This window comes from Hemiscyllium ocellatum, chromosome 20 (assembly GCF_020745735.1).
Source record: "Hemiscyllium ocellatum isolate sHemOce1 chromosome 20, sHemOce1.pat.X.cur, whole genome shotgun sequence".
NCBI lineage: Eukaryota > Metazoa > Chordata > Chondrichthyes > Orectolobiformes > Hemiscylliidae > Hemiscyllium > Hemiscyllium ocellatum.
The window spans coordinates 25078793-25103305 of record NC_083420.1 but is presented as its reverse complement, the minus strand read 5'-3'; the positions used below and the strand labels follow the sequence as shown (position 1 = coordinate 25103305).

Below are 24513 nucleotides of genomic sequence, written 5' to 3'. Positions count from 1 at the left end.
ATAAAACCCTCTGATTAAGACTGATCAAAATTCAACTTTTCAAAAACCAGCCAGATGTTCTTTTCTTCTTAGGGATTTCTGCTTCACAGGCTACTGATCAACAAAGGTACCTTTGAGAAAGCTATTTTTCAGGTAGTCTTTTTACATGCTGGTGGTTTGGCAGCTCTCTTCCCAACTGCTCAACTTTCCCCAATCTTATATTCCCAACACTGGATTGTGTCATGGGTTTTAAGATTGTCAATATACTCAATTCAAACTTGATTGGAATTTGGTACTTTTCGGGGTATAATTAAACTGTTTGGCCTAATTCGAATCCGTTTTGTTGTTTCCAGGCAACCAGCTAATTTGGCTTTCAACCAAGTGTTACATTGTTATCTTATTGAGAACACTGTCAGGTAGCTCTACCAGCTTTTAACTCTCTTAAAGGTTCAGTACATCCACATCTTCGTAACACTCAACTATACGGTTTATCAGATTCTCATCATTCATTGCCAAGAATGGGGAGATAATAGTCCTGTGGTATTATCGCTAAATTAGTAACCCAGAGACTGAAGTAATGTTCTGGACATCCCAGTCGAATTTTACCATGACAGGTGGTGGAATTTAAATTCAATAAAAATATGGAATTAAAAGCCAGATTGTTAGATGTCATAAAAACCCACCTGGTTCACAAATTTTTTTTTCAGAAAAGGAACCGCTAGCCCAGTAAGCTATTCAGTTACAACAACTGCTATGAATTCTCAAAATAGGCACGAAAACAGATGGACTATTTTGTGGTATCAACCAATGCAAAGGAAATGACAAAGGCAAATGTGTGCGTGTGTGTGGGGGTGTGTGTCTCTCTCTCTGTGGGGTTAGTGCCAAAACAAGGAAAGTTGCCTTACAGATTCGTCAAGCCAGAGTCGGGCACTGGTCACAGAAACGGAATCATAACTTCCAAACAATGACATAGGCATCCCACTCACAGATCAGACCCAACAGAGATGGCTCCAAAATGGCATATAATCAGGAAGAAGTTGTCCTAGAACACCTGAGAGGCACTTGTTAAGTGTGTACAAGAAAATTTTCTGATTCAGTATGTGGATGTACCTCCTAGAGAAGGTGCGAAATCTGACCTACTCTTGGGAAATAAGGCAGGGCAGGTGACTGAGGTGGCAGCAGGCGAGCATTTTGGGGCCAGTGACCATAATTCTATTAGTTTTAAAATAGTGGTGGTAAAGGATAGACCGGATCTAAAAATTGAAGTTCTAAACCGGAGGAAGGCCAATTTTGACAGTATTAGGCAAAAAACTTTCAAAATATGATTGGGGGCAGATGTTTGCAGATAAAGGGACGGCTGGAAAATGGGAATCCTTCAGAAATGAGATAACACATTCCTGTTAGGTGAAAGGAAAGACTGGTAGGTACTGGTTGACTACAGAAAAAGTGAGGTTTCAGTTAAGAAAAAGGAAGCATATGTCAGGTATAGATAAGAAAAATCGAGTGAATCCTTAGAAAAATATAAAAGCAGTTGTGATATACTTAGGAGGAAATCAGGAGGGCAGAAAGGGGATGCGAGATAGCTTTGGCAAATAGGGTTAAGGGGAATCCAAAGGGGTTTTATAAATACATTAAGGACAAAAGGGCAACCTGGAGAGAACAGGGCCCCTCAAAGATCAGCAGGGCAGCTTGTGTGTGGAGCTGCAGGAGATGAGGAAGATACTAAATGAGTATTTTGCATCAGTATTTACTGTGGAAAAGGACATGGAAGATATAGAATCATATTACAGAGGTGGTGGCGCTGAATGCCTTGAAACATAAAAGTGGATAAATCCTCACAACCTGATCAGGTGTATCCTTGAACTCTGTTGGAGGCTAGGAAAAGGATTGCTGGGCCTCTTGCTGAGATATTTGTATCATCGATTGTCACAGATGAAGTGTCAGAAGACTGGAGGTTGGCTAACGTGGTACCATTATTTCAGAAAGGTGGTAAGGAAAGGCCAGGGAACTATAGATCAGTGAGCCTGATGTCAGTGGTGGGCAACTTACTGGAAGGAATCCTGAAGGACAGGATTTACATGTATTTGGAAATGTAAGAACTCATTAGGGATGGTCAGTACGGCTTTGTGCATGGGAAATCATGATTGAGTTTTTTGAAGTAACAAAGAGGATTGATAAGGGCAGAGCGGTGGACATGATCTATATGGACTTCAGTAAGGTGTTCGACAAGTTTCCCCATGGGAGACTCTTTAGCATGGTTAGATCTCATGTGATACAGGGAGAACTAGCCATTTGGATACAGAACTGGCTCAAAGGTAGAAGACAGAGGGTGATGGTGGTGGAGGGTTGTTTTTCAGACTACAGACCTGTGACCAGTGGAGTGCCACAAGGATCGGTGCTGAGTCCACTACATTTTGTCATTTATATAATTGATTTGGATGCGAATATAGGTGGTGTAGTAAGTTTGCAGATGACACCAAAACTGGGATGTAATGGACAGCGAAGGTTACCTCAGAGTACAACGGGATCATGATCAGATGGGCCAATGGGCTGAGAAATGGCAGATGGGAGTTTAATTTAGATAAATGTGAGCTGCTTCATTTTGGAAAAGCAAATCAGAGCAGGATTTATACATTTAATGGTAAGGTACTAGGGAATGTTGCTGAACAAAGAGAACTTGGAGTGCAGGTTCATAACTCCTTGAAAGTAGAGTCGCAAGTAGAAAGGACAGTGAAGGCGGCATTTGGCATGCTTTCCTTTATTGGTCAGAGTATTGAGTACAGGAGTTGGGAGGTCATGTTGCGACTGTACAGGACATTGGTTAGGCCACTTTTGGAATATTGCAAGCAATTCTGGGTCTCCTTCCTTTCGGAAAGACATTGTGAAACTTGAAAGGGTTCAGAAATGACTTACAAGGACGTTGCCAGGGTCGGAGGATCTGGGCTACAGGGAGAGGTTGAATAGGCTGGGGCTGTTTTCCCTGGAGCATCGGAGGCTGAGGTGTGATTGTATAGAGGTTTATAAAATCATGATGGATATGGATAAGATGAACAAACAAAGTCTTTTCCCTGGGGAGGGGTGGGGGGTAGTCCAGAACTAGAGGGCATAGGTTTAGGCTGAGAGAGGAAAGATACAAAAGGGACCTAAGGGGCAACTTTTTCCAAGTAGAAAGTTGTGCATGTATGGAATGAGCTGCCACAGAAAGTGCTGGACGCTGGTACAATTGCAATATTTAGAGTCCATAAGACATAGGAGTGGAAGTAAGGCCATTCGGCACATCGAGTCCACTCCGCCATTCAATCATGGCTGATAGGCATTTCAACTCCACTTACCAGCGTTCTCCCTGTAGCCCTTAATTCCTCGAGACAACGAGAATCTATCAATCTCTGCCTTGAAGACATTTAGCGTGCCGGCCTCCACTGCACTCCGTGGCAATGAATTCTACAGGCCCACCACCCTCTGGCTGAAGAAATGTCTCCGCATTTCTGTTCTGAATTGACCCCGTCTAATTCTAAGGCTGTGTCCACGGGTCCTAGTCTCCTCACCTAATGGAAACAATTCCCCAGCGTCCACCCTTTCCAAGCCATGTATCATCTTGTACGTCTCTATTAAGTCTCCCCTTAATCTTCTAAACTCCAATGAACATAATCATAGGATCCTCAGCCGTTCCTCATATGTTAGACCTACCATCCCAGGGATCATCCGTGTGAATCTCCGCTGGACACGTTCCAGTGCCAGTATGTCCTTCCTGAGGTGTGGGGACCAAAACTGGACACAGTACTCCAAATGGGGCCTAACCAGAGCTTTATAAAGTCTCAGTAGCACAACAGTGCTTTTATAGAACATAGAAGGATACAGCGCAGTACAGGCCCTTCGGCCCTCGATGTTGCGCCGACCGAATCCTACCTAACCTATACTAGCCCAATAACTTCCAAATGCCTATCCAATGCCCGCTTAAATGACCATAAAGAAGGAGAGTTCACCACTGATACGGGCAGGGCATTCCATGAACTCACAACCCGCTGTGTGAAGAATCTACCCCTAACATCTGTCCTATACCTACCACCCCTTAATTTAAAGCTATGTCCCCTAGTAACACCTGACTCCATTAGCGGTAAAAGGTTCTTAGTATCTACCCTATCTAAACCCCTAATCATCTTATACACTTCTATCAGATCTCCCCTAAACCTTCTCTTCTCTAATGAGAACAGCCCCAAGTGCCTCAGCCTTTCCTCATAAGATTTTCCTACCATTCCAGGCAACATCCTGGTAAACCTCCTCTGCACTCGTTCTAAAGCTTCCACATCCTTCCTATAGTATGGCGACCAAAACTGCACACACTACTCCAGATGAGGCCTCACCAGAGTCTTATACAACTGCAACATGACCTCAGGACTCCGGAACTCAATTCCTCTGCCAATAAAGCCCAGTACACCATATGCCTTCCTCACAGCACTATTTACCTGGGTGGCAACTTTCAGAGATCTGTGTACATGGACACCAAGATCCCTCTGCTCATCCACACTACCAAGTAGCCTACCATTAGCCCAGTAATCCATCATCTTGTTATTCCTACCAAAGTGAACGACTTCGCACTTAGCTACATTGAATTCCATTTGCCACATTTCCGCCCAGCTCTGCAACTTATTTATATCCCGCTGTAACCTACCACTTCCTTCCTCACTATCCACAACTCCACCGACTTTTGTGTCATCCGCAAACTTGCTTACCCAGCTTTCAAGTCCTTCCTCTAGATCATATATATTCCAACCCTCTTGAGTTAAGTGACAACACTGCATTCGCTTTCTTAATCACGGACTCAACCTGTATGTTTACCTTTAGAGAATCCTCGACTTGCACTCCCAGATCCCTTTGTACTTTGGCTTTACTAATTTTCTCACCATTTAGAAAGTAGTCTATGCTTTTATTCTTTTTGTCAAAGTGCAAGACCTCGCATTTGCTCACGTTGAATTCCATCAGCCATTTCCTGGACCACTCTCCCAAACTGTCCAGATCCTTCTGTAGCCTCCCCACTTCCTCAGTACTACCTGCCTGTCCACCTAACTTCATATCATCTGCAAACTTTGCTAGAATGCCCCCAGTCCCCTCATCCAAATCATTAATATATAACGCGAATAGCTGTGGCCCCAACACTGAACCCTGCGGGACACCGCTCGTCACCGGCTGCCATTCCGAAAAAAAAAGTCAGAGAGATGTACAGCATGTAAACAGATCCTTCGGTCCAACCTGTCCAAGCCAATCAGATATCCCAACCCAATCTAGTCCCACCTGCCAGCACCTGGCCCACATCCCTCCAAACCCTTCCTATTCGTATATGCATTCAAATGTCTTTTAAATGTTGCAATTGTACTAGCCTCCACCACATCCTCTGGCAGCTCATTCCATACACGTACCACCCTCTTGTGTGAAAAAGTTATCCCTTAGGTCCCTTTTTATATCTTTCCCTGCTCATCCTAAACCTATATCCTCTAGTTCTGGACTCCCCCACCCCAAGGAAAAGACTCTGGTAATTTATCCAATCCATGCCACTCAATTTTGTAATTAAAAGGCATCTGGATGGGTATACGAATTAGAAGGGTTTAGAGTGCCGGCCAAGTGTTGGCAAATGGGACTAGATTAGGTTGAGATATTTGGTCAGCATGGACAAGTTGGACCACAGGGTGTATTTCCATGCTGTACATCTCGATGACTATAAGTTGGCAAACTGGATCCAAAATTGGATTGCAAACTTGAGGCAAAGGGTGATGGTGGAGAAATGTTTTCATGATTAGAAGCCTGTGACCAGTGGTGTACCACTGGGATCAGTGCTGGGACCCTTGCTGTTTGTTAGGTTCATTTTACAACTTTATAAAACATTGGACAGATCACAGATAGAGTACTGTCTGTATGTCTGGCCACTAAACTATCAGAAGGATGAGACTGCATTGGAAATGGTGCAGAGGCGATTCATCAGGATGTTGTCTCGGATAGAGTGTTTCAGTTGTAAGCAAAGACTGGATAGGCTGGGTTTATTTTCCTTGAAGCAGAGAAGGATGAAGGGGCTCTGACTGAGGTATACAAAATCATGAGAGGCACAGAGCGTAGGTGATGGAGTCATAGAGATGTACAGCATGGAAATAGACCCTTTGATCTAACCCATCCATGCCAACCAGATATCCCAACCCAATCTAGCCCCACCTGCCAGCACCCAGTCCATATCCCTCCAAACCCTTCCTATTCATATACCTATCCAAATGCCTCTTAAATGTTGCATTTGTACCAGCCTCCACCACATCCTCTGGCAGCTCATTCCATACATGTACCACCCTATGCGTGAAAGAGTTGCCCCTTAGGTCTCTTTTATATCTTTCCCCTCTCACCCTAAACCTATGCCCTCTAGTTCTGGACTCACCCCAGCACCGATTCTTGTGGCACTCCACTGGTCACAGGTCTGAAAAACAACCCTCCACCACCGCCACCCTCTGGTTTCTACCTTTGAGCCAGTTCTGTGTCCACATGGCTAGTTCTCCCTGCATTCTGTGAGGTCTAACCTTATTAACCAGTCTCCCACGGGGAACCTCGTTGAATGCCTTCGTGAGAATTTTTTCTACATGGTAGACATGTCCAACACCAGATAGCATAAGTGTAAGATGAACAGTAAGTGGTTTAGAAGAGATCTGACAAAAACATTTTTCACCCACGCAACCAAAATATGGAATGTGCTGCCTGAGAGGGTTGTACTTTTGCAACATTTAAGAAGCATCTAGATGAGCACTAAAATTGCCAAGGCACTGCGGGCCATGGACGAAGTTCAGGTAAACAGGATTAGTGTAGTTTGGTGCGTGTTGATCAGCATTGAGATGGTGGGATAAAGGGCCGGTTTCTATGCAGCATGACTGTATGACTATGAGTTCCTCCTCAACAAAATTGCCTTTCACAGATACACGTGTCCATGACAATACTGGTAAAAGTGATTACCGCAGAGTCCTCATCAAGGCAAAGTCACGCCTCACACTGAAAATATCCTCCATCATATTATGTAATATGCTGCATCATAACCATTACCATGTTAAATGGGACAGACTTCAAATAGATCCAGCAACTTGAGAATGGGCATTTGAATGGCATTCTGTAAGTTATCAACAGCTACAGAATTATACTCCACAACCTGAAACTTAATGGCCCAACATATCCAGCCACTTTATCATTATAACCAAATCAAAGGATAAACTCTGGTATAATGAAGAGCACAAGTAGATATGTCTACCGGGAGCAGAACCAGACATATTTAAAATGAGATGTCAACCTGGACAAGTTACAAAACAGGACTCGAATGACAAGTAGAGTAAGCAGCAAGTGACAGAGTGAAGTGATTCCACAAACAATGGATCGATCTAAGTTCTGCTGACCTACCACATCTATGATGTGGACAACTTAACAATTCATTGGAGGAAAAATGCCACAATTATTTCCATTCTCAATAATGGGGACTCCAGTACATCAGTACAGAAAATAAGTCGAAAGCATTTGCAACAATCTTGTCAAGTGGATAATCCATCCAGTATTGCCTCCCTCCAAAAGTCTCCAGCATCAAAGATGACAGTCTTTAGTCATTTTGATTTACTTCATGTGGTATCAAGGAATGAGCGGAGGCACTGGATACTACAAAGGCTACGGACCCTGACAACCTTCCATCAATAATGACTTGTGCCCTCAAACTTGCTATGTTTCTAGCCAAGCTATTCTAGTGCACTTCCAACACTGGGATCGAACTGATAATGTGAAAGATCGCCTAGGTTTGCCCTGTACATTTAAAAAAAAGGACGAATCCAACCTGGTCGATTACCACCTCAGTCATCTTTTGATCATCGGTAAAGTGATAGAAAATGTCTCCAAAGTGCTATCAAGCAGCACTTGCTGAGCAATAACCTGCTCAGTGACTGTCAACTTGGGTTCCATCAGGGTCACTCAGCTCCTGACCTCATTACAGCCTTAGTTCCAAGATGGGCAAATTATCTGAATTCTGGAAGTAAGGTGATGCTGATTGCCCTTGAAAACAAAGCTGTATCTGACCAAGTATGGCATCAAAGAGCACAAGCAAAACTGGAGTCAATGGCAACAGGGGTAAAACTCACCAGTGGCTGCAGTTTCAGAATAAGGGGAAAACCACTTAGATCTCTGGAAGTTCAGTCATTGAGTATGTTCAACACAGAAATCAATATATTCATGGATACTAATGACATCACTGCTATCTGAAGATATTGGGATAACATGAAAATGTGGTATTGAACTGGATAATCAGCTATAATCTAGCATGGCAGAGCAGGCTCAATGGACCAAATGGTTTACTCCAGCTCCAAGTTTTAAACTTTGATCCTTGCTGAAAAGTGCATGTGCCGGAGACCATGAAAACTGACCAAAGAGCAAGATATTTTAAAAATGGAACCCAAAGTATTAGGGGGCGTTTTCAATCATAGAATTGAGATGCAGAAAGCAAATGAAGTAGGGTGACAACAAAGTCAAGTAATTCAGGAAAAGCAAACTATCATTTCTTTTATGTTGCACATACAATCTTAGCACAGCAATCGTAAAATGACAACGTTAACCAAGCATGCCCAAAACTGTTACACTTGCTTACCTCAAAATTGTTGAGGGATTACCAATACCACAAACTCAGTACTCAACAAATTAAATACCTATTCCACCTAGGGCAGACATTAAGTACACACCTATCACCAAATAAGGAAGTGCTTATTTGTGCAATGATGATTTGTGATTTGAAAGTTTCAACAAGACAAACTGATCAGTAACATTTTCTTATCTCAGTTTTTTTCTTCATTTCCCACAAGTACTCATATCACAACAGCTTCACATGATTCATTTTGACAGTATTACTATTTATTTTCTACAATGTAACTTTCTGCTATTATCACTACAGTTGCAATGTTTATATCCTTCAGTATTACTTCCACATGATGACACAGCATTAGCACGCAGATTTAAATTCAATTTAAACAAGCACCTTGCACCTCAATTTCCTTATCCAACAAATCTGTGCTAGCAAACCATGTTAGGTTGAGACAATATCCACAGCTGTTCCAAAAGCATATAATTCTAAACAGAACACTTACAGAAAGCAGTATATCAGACAGCATCTAAGGAGTAGGAGAATCGATGTTCTTAAGCCCGAAATGTCGATTCTCCTGCTCCTTGGATGTTGCCTGACCTGCTGCGCTTTTCCAGCACCACATTTTTCAGCTCTGATCTCCAGCATCTGCAGTCCTCACTTTCTCCTAGAAAGCAGTATACCCTATTTTTCTTAATTACTTATGGTTAGGCATTGAAGACATGGGAAACATTTATTGTCCACCTCGATTTCCCTTGAGATGCTGGGTGGTAAATCTCCTCCTTGAACCACTTTGGACCATGTGGAAAAAGCGCATTCACAGTCTTGAGAGACAATAATAGCAAGTAATTAAGTAGATTATTAGGGCTGAATTATTAATTGATTGGATAGATATAAAAGTGGGACTAGTACTAGTGCAAGACCAAGTAGTTAAGGACTGGAAATACTACAGTCTTAGTAATTTAGATAGTCAGTTTTTGTCCAATGTATGCAGGACGGTTTCCTGACACAGTATGTAGACTGGCCAACAAGGGGCGAGGTCACATTGGATTTGGTACTGGGTAATGAACCTGGCTACGTGTTAGATTTGGAGGTAGGTCAGCACTTTGGCGATAGTGACCACAATTCGGTTATATTTACTTTAGCGATGGAAATGGATAGGTATATACAGCAGGGAGAGAGTAATAACTGGGGAAAGGCAATAATGATGCAATGAAGCAAAATTTAGGATGCATAGGATGGGAAAGGAAACTGCAGGGGATAGGCACAATTGAAATGTGGAGCTTATTCAAGGAACAACTAGATGTGGCAGGCAGGCAGGAAGTGGCCGAGCAAGGGTTACGTGGTTTACCAAACAAGCTGAACCTCTTGTCAAGAGGAAGGAGGTTTATGTTAGGACAGGGATCAGTGCTGTGTCCACTACTTTTCGTTGTATATTAATAATTCGGATGCGAGTCCAGAAATAGAGGGCATAGGTTTAGGGTGAGAGGGGAAAGATATAAAAGAGACCTCAGGGGCAACTTTTTCACACAGAGGGTGGTACATGTATTGAATGAGCTGCCAGAGGAAGTGGTGGAGGCTAGTACAATTGCAACATTTAAGAGGCATTTGGATAGGTATATAAATAGGAAGAGTTTGTAGGAATATGGGCCGAGTGCTGGCAGGTGGGGCTAGATTGGGTTGGGATATCTGGTCGGCATGGACGGGTTGGATCGAAGGGTCTGTTTCCATGCTGTACGTCTCTATGACTCTAGCATGAGAGGTGAAGGCTCAGTTAGGACTCTTCAGACTTACAAGTTAACCAGGAAGGTTACAAGTTAACCTAAAGAAAGAGAACTAAGAGCCAGGAGGGGACATGAGACGTCATTGGCAGATGGGATCAAGGAAAACCTGGGGCGGCACAGTGGCTTAGTGGTTAGCCCTTTTGCCTCACAGCAGCAGGGACTTGGTTTGATTCCTGCCTCAGGCAACTGTCTTTGTGGAATTTGTACATTCCCCCAGTGTCTGCGTGGGTTTCCTCTGGGTACTCCAGTTTCCTCCCACAATCCAAAGGATGTGCAAATGAGGTGAATTGGCCATGCTAAAATTGCCCATAGATTAGGTGCAGTAGTCAGGGGTAAATATAAGGTCGGGGAATGGGTCTGCGTCAGTTACTCTTCAGAGGGTCATTGTGGACTTGTTGGGCCAAATGGCCTGTCTCCACACTGTAGGTAATCTAATCAATTGGAAAACCCTAAAGCTTTCTATAGGCATATTAGGAATAAAAGAATGACTAAAGAAAGATTAGGGCCAATCAAGGACAGCAGTGGGAAGTTGCGCGTGGAATAAGAGATGATCGCAGAAGCACTAAATTAGTATTTTTTGCCAGTATTCACATTAGGAAAAGACAATATTGTCGAGGAGAATATGGAGATACAGACTACTAGACCAGGTGGGATTGAGGTTCACAAGGATGAGGTGTTAACAACTTTGCAAAGTGTGAAAATAGATAAACCCCTGGGCCGGATGGGAATTTCCTAAGATTCTCTGGGAAGCCAGGGAGAAGACAGCAGAGCCTTTGGCTTTGATACTAGTGAGCCTTACTTCGGTTGTGGGCATTGTTTTGGAAAAGTTTATAAGAGATAGGATTTATAATCATCTCGAAAGGAATAAGTTGATTAGGGATATTCAACACAGTTTTGTGAAGGGTAGTCGTGCCTCACAAACCTTATTGAGTTCTTTAAGAAGGTGAACAAACAGGTGGATAAGGGTAAAGCGGTTGATATATAGTGTATATGGATTTCAGTAAGGCATTTGATAAGACTCTCCATGGTAGGCTATTGCACAAAATACAGAGGTGTGGGATTGAGGGTGCTTTAGTGGTTTGGATCAGACATTGGCTAGCTGAAAGATGACAGGAGGGTGGTGGTTAATTGTGTTAGGTTCCCTTCTTGAGATTCTTACACACTTGATGTAACTGCAATACGCCAACTTTTGTGATCAGCCATGATTTATTTCAGCAAGTACAAGCTTTTGAAGGATCACTTAACATTCTTCGCGATGCTTGTGGAGCTGTGTTATGAGATGTCCCCGCCGATTAAGGGAACAGTCCTCCCTTTATACAGGATTTTACATCACAGTCAGTCATGCACACAAGACACCACCCCCCTGCCACACCCCAGAGTCACATGCCACCCAAAACCCTTGTAAAGTGATTAGATTATTCCTCAAACTGGAGCATTTATAGAGCATGATTAGATAGTCACATCCTGCCTGCAAGACAGAAAATCACCCCCCCCAGGACTTCCAATCTCTTACGTGTCAGCAAAATAAATTAACCCGTTAACATCTCAATGGGAAATGTTCGTCGTGGAGTTCAATTACTAGTGGTGTACCACAAAGATGTGTTTTGAGGCCACTGCTGTTTGTCATTTTTATAACTGACCTGGATGAGGGTGTAGAAGATTGGGTTGTAAATTTGCAGATGAAACTAAAGTTGGTGGAGTTGTGGGTGGTGTTGAAGGATGTTGCAGGTTACAAAGGGACACATTATCTGCAGAGCTGGACGGACAGATGGCAAATGGAATTTAATGCAGAGAAGTGTGAGGTGATTCACTTTGGAAGGAGCAACAAGAATAAAGAGTACTGGGCTAATGGTAAGATTCTTGGTAGTGTAGATGTCCGTGTACATAAATCCCTGAAAATTGACACTCGGGTTGATAGGGCTGTTAAGAAGGCATATGGTGTGTTAGCTTTTATTAGAAGAGAGATTGAGTTTTGGAACCATGAAGTCATGTTGCAGCTGTATGAAACTCTGGTGCCACCGCACTTGGAGTATTGCATATAGTTCTGGTCACTGCACTAAATAAAGGATGTGGAAGTTTTGGAAAGGATTCAGAGGAGATTTACGAAGATGTTTCCTGTTATGGAGGGAAGATCTTATGAGGAAAAGCTGGGGGACTTAAGACTCTTTTTGTTAGAGAGAAGGAGGTTGAAATGTGATTAATTGAGACATAAGATAATCAGAGGTTAGATAGATTGGACAGTGAGAGCCTTTTTCTTCGGATGGTGATGGCTAGCACGAGGAGACATAGCTGTAAATTGAAGGGTGATAGACATAGCGCAGATGTCAGAAGTAGTTTCTTTCCTCGGAGAGTAGTAGGGGCTTGGAACACACTGCCTGCAACAATCGTAGACTTGCCAACTTTAAGACCATTTAAATGGTCATTGGATAAACATATGGATGAAAATGGAATAGTGCAGGTTAGATGGGCTTCAGACTAGTTCCACAGATAGGCACAACATCGAGGGCCAAAGGGCCTGTACTTCGTTGTAATGTTCTGCGTTCTACAATTTTTGTGGTGCAGTGGTAGTGTCCCTATTTCTGAGCCATAAGACCTGGATTCAAGTCCCACCTGCTTCAGAGGTATAAAAAGAGAATCTCTGAGCAGGTTGATTAAAGTAAGTAGATTCTAATCTGGAAAAGCAAAGTCAATTGCTGTTTCATGAAAAATAGTTAACCAACTTGAAGTTAATAAAACACATTTGAAGCTCATTTTGCAGTGGTCGTGCTCCTACCTCTGGACCAAGAAGTCTGGGTTCAAGTCCCACATGCTCTAGAGGTGTGTCATGATATCTCTAAAACAGGTTGATTAGAAAACTGAAAATAAAACCAAGTGGTTTATAAAATCTATCCACAAAGAAAGGTGAATTGGGTTCTATGTCACTGATCAGCTTATATCTGATTTGACATTGTTAGCAGAGGATGGCGGCTAAAAGGGGAAGATTGGATAATAGATGTTATTTTCTGATAAAAGATAGTAATTTGAACTTCATTTCAGACATTCTTCTCAAAAGTAGTATAAAAGTGTTGGAATATGATTTTCAGTTGGTATTAACGTGGACCATAAAATCAATGGAGAAATTAAGTAGACATATGGACATTGGTTATGACTCTATCACACAGAAAGCAAGGTATGGTGTTGGTACTGTTGCCTGCTTTAAGAATTAGATGGAAAGAACTCTCACAGCTACAGGCTCAATGTATGGACATCTAGGAAGGTGTAGATAAAATATCAACAGTGATAGAGAAAATGTATTTTAAAAATTATCTGTTAAATGCATACAGAGGCGATGGCAAACTCTGATAAATTTAAAAAGTTGGAGAGTTAGTCCACAGAAAGATGTATAGTGGAATTTAACAAATGGCATTCAAGATTGAAAAGATCTACATGGAGGTTCCTAAATCAATGATTGCCTTTAAGTTGCTGGACTGTGCTAAGGTGTCAAACATAATTAGACTCCTAGTATTAACTAGAGTTAGATTTTGAAGAAAAACATTTTTTTAAACAGTTTTCCTAAGCCTTTAAAAATAAATCTCAGAAAACATTCACTCGAGTGACCTTTATGGCTCAAATGGGACATTTAACAGCAACACAAAGAACGGAAGATTCATGGCACTGTGAGATCACCAAAAAAAAACAGGCTAAAATTGTCAATATGAATAGAGAATCATTACTACAGGAGTGAGGATTAGAGGCAATTAGAGCGTTAATTATACACAGACAACAGAAATTGGGAAACTCTAACTGAAAAATGAATCCCTGAAATATCCAAAATATTGTCAACAAATCTTTTAGCGGCCACTCAAAATGCTATTATGCAATGAAGAGTCCTAAATGTAATAACAAGGTTTTAACATAAGTTTGAAATTACATGATGGTGACACTGATCAGACACAAAATTCTATAAGTTACATGAAATAGCCCAGTAATAAATGCTTTCATTGCAGGCTAATTCAATTGCACTGCGTTGTACAAGAGACACACAATCACAACACATGCAGTGGATTGGTCAAAGTTCTTTAAATATTAAGCACTGAAGTAAGGTTAAGAAATTTGAGCATTCTACTCAATTTGAAGATTGGGAATGGCGTGCTTAAATCACTAAAGAGTGGTGATTCCCTGCAAAATAGATAGGACAACCCACTTTATCACAGTATCAAGTGAAATACCCTGGACATGAACCATAAGGTAATTATTTTGGCAAGTCTTTGGATTTACCAAACCACAACTTCTCGAATAAAAATATTAAGGTAGTGTTACTGGCATCAGGGAATAGTAGTTTAAAAGAAGAAAGGCATAATTATATTAAAACAGTATCAGTCTGTCAACCCATTTTCAAGTTCCTAAATTTGTAGAAAAGATGTGTTAAATGTGATATGTAAACAATATATGAGTACACCATCTCAACCAATAGTGACTCTCCCAATGAGACTAAGTCTATTGCTACAACTTTGTTAATGTTATGTGAGAAGACAAAAAATGTCACCTTGCAATTCACAGACAAGGCATCTAGATTTAGTCAGTTTACAATAATATATAGTAAAGAGAAAAGAGAAATAGCAGGCGAGGTATTGGAAAAATAAATAGGGATACTAAAGTCCTAACTGAAATCCTGAAGGAGTTTGCCAATGCTTGGGATACATGTGAAAATGTGAACACTGTAGCACTGCACATGACAGCACACAGTCCTTTGTTAAAGGAATGTGTGAAAGAAATCACACAGTAATAGATCTACCTAGCCACAGTTTGGAAGAGGTCCTATTGTCATTGTGTCTGTACCAACCTATTTATACTAATCTCACTTTCCAGCATAGCCTAACAATATAGTGCTTTATAAATCCTAGTTTATCTGCTGACATCTGCTCTGGCATGAACAGCCCATACAAAACTCTCTGCAAACAGTTAGGGGTTGGGGTACATGTTAACTGTTTCATCGGAGAAATCGAAGAATTCCTCTGGGAATGAGCGATTACCCACCAGTCTTGAAGGGACTACAATCAGCACTATTTCTACTCAATGCATGCAGGTATAAAAGGCACTCAAAAAGGCTGAGGATTCAGAGAAAATTCAGACAGCCTCAGAACACTGAAAACCAATCAGAAATATGCTTTAATCCATGAAACATGGGTATAATGCAAAAATAATGAGCAGAAAGAGTGGAAAGTTCAGCTAAGGATTTGGAAAAACAGCAATGTTATAACATGGCAACGAAACTGTTGGGTATATTCCTCAAGGTTAATTGACACTGACTGCACACTTACAGAACCTCAACCACATATTGGACAGTTATGGGGTCAAGATGATAGCAGGTACAGAGGAACCTCGACTATTCAGCATTCGATTAAGGGCGGCACGGTGGCACAGTGGTTAGCACTGCTGCCTCACAGCACCAGAGACCTGGGTTCAATTCCCGCCTCAGGCGACTGAATGTGTGGAGTTTGCACGTTCTCCCCGTGTCTGCGTGGGTTTGCTCCGCTTTCCTCCCACAGTCCAAAGATGTGTGGGTCAGGTGAATTGGCCATCCTAAATTGCCCGTAGTGTTAGGTAAGGGGTAAATGAAGTGGTATGGGTGGGTCGCGGGTCGGTGTGGACTTGGTGGGCCGAAGGGCCTGTTTCCACACTGTAAGTTATCTATCTAACTGAATGTCAGATTATCCGATCAAGATCGCAAGGTCCTGATGCTTGGCTAACGATGTTAATCCTCTATTTGATTAACCGAACCAAAGACTCCCTACCCGTGTCCTTTGGATAATCTAGGAATGGCTGTAGAAGGTTGGCTAAATATGAGCAAAGTGATGCAGTGACATGGGAAAAAGCTATTTGTCCAGAGAACAAGAACTGAAAGCAGTCACCAAAGTAACACGTGTGCCAGAATGGGGCAGTGAATGGAGGAATGGCACCATTCTAGGGAGAGCGAGAAAAGTTAGTAAATGTGTGAGATGAGAGCTGGAAAGGATTTGGTATATAATGCATATAGAAGATCCCATGTTGGGAAGAGACAGTTTTAATATATAGATGGATATGCACAGGGGAAAAAAAAAGTTCTCCTGGTAGGACATAGGTAGCAAGATTTAGTCACTTTACAATAACATCTAGTAAAGAGAAGAGAAAAATAGTGGGCGAGGTAATGGAGAAAGAATGTGAACTGGACTAGTGATACCAGCTAAAGTGTTAGCTGAAAATCTGGAGGAATTTGCCAATGTTGGAGATACATGTGAAAATATGAATACTGTAGTAATGCACATGGCAGCAGAAAGTCCTTTAGTAATGGAACTTGTGAAAACTAAAGCCAGACTAGTAGCTCAGGGCTTTAAAAAAAGAGAAACTTGGTCAATTTGATCAAGTGGATTATCTACTGCAGTAAAAGGTGATCTTAAAGACCTCCTTTCAGTTTTACACAACATATTCCTAGGAACATAATTCAGTTGATTCAAAATCTTCATTTCTGCAGCATGAAAAGTTTCAATATGAAGCATTTATGAAACCACCTTAAAAAGGTGACAAGAAAGGTAATTACAGAAATTAAGCAAATGTTTTAATGGATTGAATGATGCAGTTTTACCATTTACATCAATTACTTAGATGAGGGGATTGAAAACGTGATTGCTAAATTTGCAGATTACACAAAGGTGGGCAGGAAAATATAGTTGCAAGAAACAATAATGTACTCAATAAAGATCAAGTGGGTGAGTAAAATCTGACAAATGGAGTAGAATATGGGAATATGTGAAGTTGTTCATTTTGGTAGGAAGAATAAAAAAGGCACGATTTAAATGGAGAATGACTGCAGATTTGAGGTCCAGAGGGATTTTGGCACAAAAAGTTAGCTGATAGGTACAGAAAATGATTAAAACAGTAATGGAATGCTTATCTTTATTACAAGAGGAACTGAACATAAAAATAGAGATGTCATGCTTCAGTTACAATGGGCATTTTTGAGATCACATCGTGAATGCTGTGTGACATAAATACACTGGTGGTGGCTGAGAGGAGGCCTACTAGATTCCAATGCTTCATGTGTCATAGGCTGAGCTTGTTTTTCTACTGAAGTTTAATACAGTGAAGATTGAGCGTCATTTATAAGCATCTGAATGGTTTTGACAAGGTAGACATGGAATTGATGTTTACTGTTGCAGGTGGATCCAGAACTAGGTGCCACTGCTTTAAAATTAGGAGTCGTCCTTATAGGTCCGAAGATGTGCAGGTTAGGATGGATTAGCCATGCTAAATTACCCATAGTGTCCAGGGATGTGCAGGCTAGATGGATTATTCATGGAAATTTAAATTTGAATGATTGTCATTTGCATTTTACAGGGATTGACACAGTAAAATACACTGAAAAGTCTTCAACTGTTGCCACAATATGGTGACATTTTTAATAGTTTAAGAGTAAGAAGAGTAAAAACATATAATGATCTCATGTCCATCTTCATTCCGCTGCCTCCACCAGGAGTTACGAATCAGTTCACCAGTGACACCATCACCTTGCTGCTGTCTGTACTGGACTCATTAACACAGGAGTCGCCACTTATTGGCGCCTTTTTTTATTACTGGGCCAACTTTGCCATGCCAAGTCCCATGCTGAATCTACGCTTGCCCTGCACCTAGGAGTCACCAACTTTGCTGCCACCTTGCTGATAACCAGGAATCTCCACTCTGTGCCTAACTGCAACTGCAATCAGGAGCCCCTGGCTCTGCTACTGCCACGATGACACGGAGTCCCTACTCTGAGCATACCATGCGGTCGCCACCTCACCAATGCCAGGAGACCCTGCTCTGGGCCCTACTGCAATCAACAGTTCCGCTCCAGCTGCCCCCCTCCAAGATGTCATCTTATCAGTACCATACATTTTGAAGTGTCACTGCTGCCACTTCCAATTGTTGGAGGAGCTATTCCGCTGTTGCTGCCGGCCCCCAATGAGGATATTCATGCTGCTGCCACCACTCCTCTCACAGCCCATCGATGCTGCCAACTAACCCACCAAAGAAAATAAAAATGAAAGACAGAAAGAGCAGAAGAAAAAAAGAAAAAAAAGCAAGCAGATGGAGAAAATGAGTCCTGGCCAAGAGCCCGCATGCAGCTCTGCTACTGCGCCATCTTAGGACTAGAAAAGTTGATTGTGAGTATATGAACCTGTATGGCAATGATTTTTCTCCACTTCCTATAAAAACATTCAAACTGTTTTTATATAACCATTTTGGCAGTTTAATTATTTACATTTAATATATTTTTTTCCAATCTCACTTCAATTCCGTTTCAATATTCCCGCATAACTGAACAGCATTAATAATCAAAAGAAAATGCATAAGCGATATTCTTTATTTGTATTTAATGACTGAATCATGAACAAAACAATAAAATATTTAAACTCAATTACAATACTAACTAGAAAAAAAATTGATTTAATGTCTCATTTCAGGTTTGCAACACACCAGCATCCACAACCTGATCCTGAACTGCTGGGAAATGTTGATCACCCCCATCCAAAACAGAACCAGACTTCGGAATTTTTCACCGGCTTGTTGCTTTCAGAACCCAATCAAACACCCAGACAGGACAGGGAACTAGCCCTTTTGAGGGACACAGGGGACAGAACAATTTACTCTATAACACTGACACAGTTAGTAGTACTGAACATGACGAGTCTCACCATTATGATCCTGAAGAGGATGGCAATGTTGTGAAAGGACTGAGGCTGGTACAATTGCAACATTTAAGAGGCATTTGGATAGGTATGTGAATAAGAAGGGCTTGGAGGGATATGGGCCGGGTGCTGGCAGGTGGGACTAGATTGGGTTGGGATATCTGGTTGGCATGGACGGGTTGGACCGAAGGGTCTGTTTCCATGCTGTATATCTCTATGACTGGTCGATCCTAGCTCTTCCCACCAGAGAAGAAAGGGGAAGGATTCCAATAACCACAGACTGAGGCAGTTCTCTACTTAGATAGTCCCTAACTCAACCCTGGAGGGGTAGGCAAAGCCACTATGAAAGTTTACACTCCTTGGAAACCCAAGAGGCATAATTAATTATGTCCTACACCCCAAACTGAAAAGCCCGGAGGATTTTATAGATTAATTATTAGCACAATCCAAATGGGTCAGGCTATACCTCAAAGTCTTTTCAGTTTGTGCTGTATTGCATTGACCCTGAACAAGGGATCTTGATGGGAGGACATAATGATTGGGTAGCCTTTATCGGTGCAGGTTCCCAGCTCACGGATCAAATCCAGGCAACTGGGGGAGGGCTCTTCAAAGGACCTTGCAACAATTGGTGTATATCACTAAAGTACTAGACCCTAAAACAGTAGACAACCTTTCTCTACCAGTAACCCTTTCTCAGCCTGACTATCCGCCCTTCCAATTTACCCCATATTGATGAAGGAACCAAAGGAGGAACCAATAGGCTGCTTGACCAGTGAGGGGAACAAAATTCCCTTTATGATTGATACCGGTGCCACAGCTTCGACGCTTGAAACCTCCTGTGTGCACCACCACGGGTTTAGATTCTCATCCACCTTTATGAACATTAGCAGTCTAATCGGAAAGGAGAGACCATATCCCCTTCCAGACCTGTACTGTCCAATTCGCCCAAACCCCTGATTTAGGGAACAACATAGCAGGAAGAGACTTATAGTGTTCCCTCAGAGTAGAGATTTTCTGCTTTGAAGAGGTCATTACCATTAAAAACAACATCACTTAGGGACAATTTTGGATCTATTGCGGCCACTAGTGGTGGGCTGTTGATTTACAGTCATAGAGTTGTACAGCACAGAAATAGACCCTTCAGTCCAACCAGTCTATGCTGACCAGATATCCCAACCCAATCTAGTCCACCTGCCACCACCCGGCCCATATCCCTTCCTATTCATATACCCATCCAGATGCCTTTTAAATGTTACAATCGTACTAGCCTCTACCACTTCCTCTGGCAGCTCATTTCATACCCGTACCACCCTCTGTGTGAAAATGTTGCCCTTTTAGGTGTCTTTTATACCTTTCCCCTCTCACCCTAAACCTATGCACTCCAGTTCTGGACTCCCCCCACCCCAGGGAAAAGACTTTGTCTATTTATCCTATTCATGCCCCTCATGATTTTATAAACCTCCATATGGTCACCGCTCAGCTTCAGAAGCTCAGGGAAAACAGCCTCAGCCTTTTCAACCTCTCCCTGTAGCTCAAATCCTCCAACCCTGGCAACATCCTTGTAAATCTTTTCTGAACCCTTTCAAGTTTCACAACATCTTTCCGATAGGAAGGAGACCAGAATTACATGCAATGTTCCAAAACTGGCCTAACCAATGTCCTGTACAACCACAACACAACCACAAGATGACCTCCCAAATCCTGTACTCCATACTCTGACCAATAAAGGAAAGCATATCAAATGCCAGAAGACAGTAGAGCAAAAATGGCAGGGGTTTGTGGGTATAATTGAGGACATTATACAGAGGTTCATCCCCAAGAAAAGAAAGATTATCCAGGGAGGGATTAGACAACCATGGCTGACAAAGGAAGTCAGGAAATGTATTAAAGAAAAAGAGAGATCCTATAAAGTGGCCAAGAACAGTGGGAAATCAGAAGATTGGGAAGGCTACAAAAACAAACAGAGGATAACAAAGAGAGTAATAAGAAATGAGAGGATCAAATATGAAGGTAGGCTAGCCAGTAATATTAGAAATGATAGTAAAAGTTTCTTTCAGTACATAAGAAACAAACGACAGGCAAAAGTAGACATTGGGCCACTTCAAACTGATGCAGGAAGCCTAGTGATGGGAGATAAGGAAATAGCAGGAGAACTTAACAAGTACTTTGCGTCAGTTTTCACAGTGGAAGACATGAGTAATATCCCAACAATTAAAGGGAGTCAGGGGGCTGAGTTGAGTATGGTTGCCATTACAAAAGAGATAGTGCTAGAAAAGTTAAAAAGTCTTAAAATTGATAAATCTCCTGGCCCCGATGGGATACACCCTAGAGTTCTGAGAGAGGTGGCTGAGGAAATTGCGGAGGCATGGTTGAGATCTTTCAAGAGTCAGTGGAGTCAGGAAAGGTCTCGGATGATTGGAAGATGGCTGTTGTAACCCCCTTGTTCAAGAAAGCATCAAGACAAAAGATGGAAAATTATAGGCCAATTAGCCTAACCTCGGTTGTTGGTAAAATTCTAGAATCCATCATTCAGGATGAGGTTTCTAAATTCTTGGAAGAGCAGAGTCTGATTGGAACAAGTCAACATGGATTTAGTAAGGGGAGGTCATGCCTGACAAACCTGTTGGAATTCTTTGAAGAGGTGACAAGTAGGTTAGACCAGGGAAACCCAGTGGATGTGGTCTATCTAGACTTCCACAAGGCCTTTGATAAGGTGCCACACGGGAGGCTGCTGAGCAAGGTGAAGGCCCATGGTGTTCGAGGTGAGCTACTGGGATGGATTGAGGATTGGCTGTCTGACAGAAGGCAGAGAGTTGGGATAAAAGGTTCTTTTTCGGAATGGCAGCCGGTGACAAGCGGTGTCCCGCAGGGTTCAGTGTTGGGGCCACAGCTGTTCGCATTATATATTAATGATTTGGATGAAGGGACTGGGGGCATTCTAGTGAAGTTTGCAGATGATATGAAGTTAGGTGGACAGGCAGGTAGTACTGAGGAAGTGGGGAGGCTACAGAAGGATTTAGACAGTTTGGGAGAGTGGTCCAGGAAATGGCTGATGGAATTCAACGTGAGCAAATGAGAGGTCTTGCACTTTGGCAAAAAGAATAAAAGCATAGACTACTTTCTAAATCGTGAGAAAATTAGTAAAGCCAAAGTACAAAGGGATCTGGGAGTGCCAGTCGAGGATTCTCTAAAGGTAAACATGCAGGTTGAGTCCGTGATTAAGAAAGCGAATGCAATGTTGTCACTTATCTCAAGAGGGTTGGAATATAGCAGAGATGTGCTCCTGAGGCTTTATAAAACTCTGGTCAGGCCCCATTTGGAGTACTGTGTCCAGTTTTGGTCCCCACACCTCAGGAAGGACATACTGGCACTGGAACGTGTCCAGCGGAGATTCACACGGATGATCCATGGAATAGTAGGTCTAACATATGAGGAACAGCGGAGGATACTGGGATTGTATTCATTGGAGTTTAGAAGATTAAGGGGAGACTTAATAGAGACGTACAAGGTAATACATGGCTTAGAAAGGGTGGACGCTCGGAAATTGTTTCCATTAGGTGAGGAGACTAGGACCCGTGGACACAGCCTTAGAATTAGACGGGGTCAATTCAGAACAGAAATGCAGAGACATTTCTTCAGCCAGAGGGTGGTGGGCCTGTGGAATTCATTGCCACGGAGTGCAGTGGTGGCCGGGACGCTAATTGTCTTCAAGGCAGAGATTGATAGATTCTTGTTGTCTCAAGGAATTAAGGGCTACAGGGAGAATGCTGGTAAGTGGAGCTGAAATGCCCATCAGCCATGATTGAATGGCGGAGTGGACTCGATGTGCCGAATGGCCTTACTTCCAGTCCTATGTCTTATGGTCTTCATTATCCTACCTACCTGCAACTCCACTTTCATGGAGCTACGAACCTGCTCTCCAAGATCTCTTTGTTCAGCGACACTCCCGAGGACCTTACCATTAAGTGCATAAGTCCTGCTAAGACTTACTTTCCCAAAATGCAGCACCTCATATTTATCTGAATTAAACTCCCATCTGCCACTCCTCAGCTCATTGGCCCATCTGATCAAGATCAGAGGACAGAGGATTTTACCCCTCCACTACAGGGCCATCGATCCCCATCTAATCTTTTACTATGATTCCACTGGAGCTTCCACTCAGCTGGCAGCCACCTTTGCTCCCTTTCTAGGATCGACTGTCACTATCACCATTATGGATGACACTGCAGGTGAGGAGGGATCTGGTTTCTCCCCATATTACCTTGTTTATGAACAAGGGATATAAAGCAAAGTCCCTGGGATTCTTAGCATACCATTTTCAGCAACGGTCAGACCCCAGTGTCAGTGACGTGGCCCAACAGCTAACTGAGGGGTATTTAACTTATTATTCCAGTCCTTTCACTGTAGCAAGCGTACTTTGTCACCATGAACGCCGACACGATCCCTCGGAAGAATCCTTTCCCGATCTCTAGTTGGCCTCTAAGCATGAAGTAGGATACACTCCTATGAAGCCTATATGAGAGGCAAAACTGCCTTCAATATCCAAGCACCCCGAAGACCAGAAGCAATAGAAGGGATATCAACCTTGATAGATTTGTTCCCCCGACAAGACATTCTAGTTCCCTGCCAAATCGCCTTGCAATTCCCAATTCTACTTCTCCCAAAGCCAGGACACCCAGAATGGAGATTAATACAGGATCTCAGGCAGATTAATAGAATAGTTTGTCTTTACACCCAGTCGTGCCAAACCTTGAGACAATTCTTAGCAGCATTGCCGCTAGCGCCTGTATTTTCACCCTGGTTGACCTACAGCATGCTTTCTTTGCTCTCTCTCGAGCAGCGGATTCCCAATATTTGTTTGCCTTTACCTTCAAAAGATCAGCAGTACACTTGGATGTGCCTCCTCAGGGATTTGTCCATTCACCCACTTTATTGTCATAGGTATTGCACCAGCAGCTTTCAGAGCTTTGGATCCTGGGCAGCTCCACCATTGTCCAATATGTTGATGACTTTCTCCTAGCTAGTCCTTTGGAACCTGCTAATATCACAGATACCAACCGTCTCCTGAACGCCCTTCATCCTTGGGGGTGCATCTTATCAGGCCAGGCAGCATCCAAGGAGCAGGAAAATCGACGTTTCGAGCATGAGCCCTTCTTCCAGCAACAAATTTTCAGCTCTGATCTCCAGCATCTGCAGTCCTCACTTTCTCCCAGTACGTCTTATCAGCCAGCAAGGTTCAGTGCATCCTGTGCTGAGTCACATTCCTGGGTGCTCAGTGCTTCTGACTGACAGTTAACCCCGGAAAGTATCACACCCATTCTAGCTATCCCCTCTCTCCAAACGCCAAGCAAGTGCGTGCCTTCTTAGGTCTAGTTAACTACTGCCAAAGTGGCTCCCTCACATAACACTTTCCAAACAGTTAACCCCTTTGACCTCAAGC

General features: G+C 42.6%; 1 protein-coding gene across 6 annotated transcripts in view; it reads right to left on the bottom strand.

Annotated features, from left to right (window-relative positions):
- Window positions 1-24513, bottom strand: part of crebbpb (CREB binding protein b) — a 212181-nt gene that overhangs the window by 152740 nt on the left and 34928 nt on the right. The window lies entirely within an intron of this gene.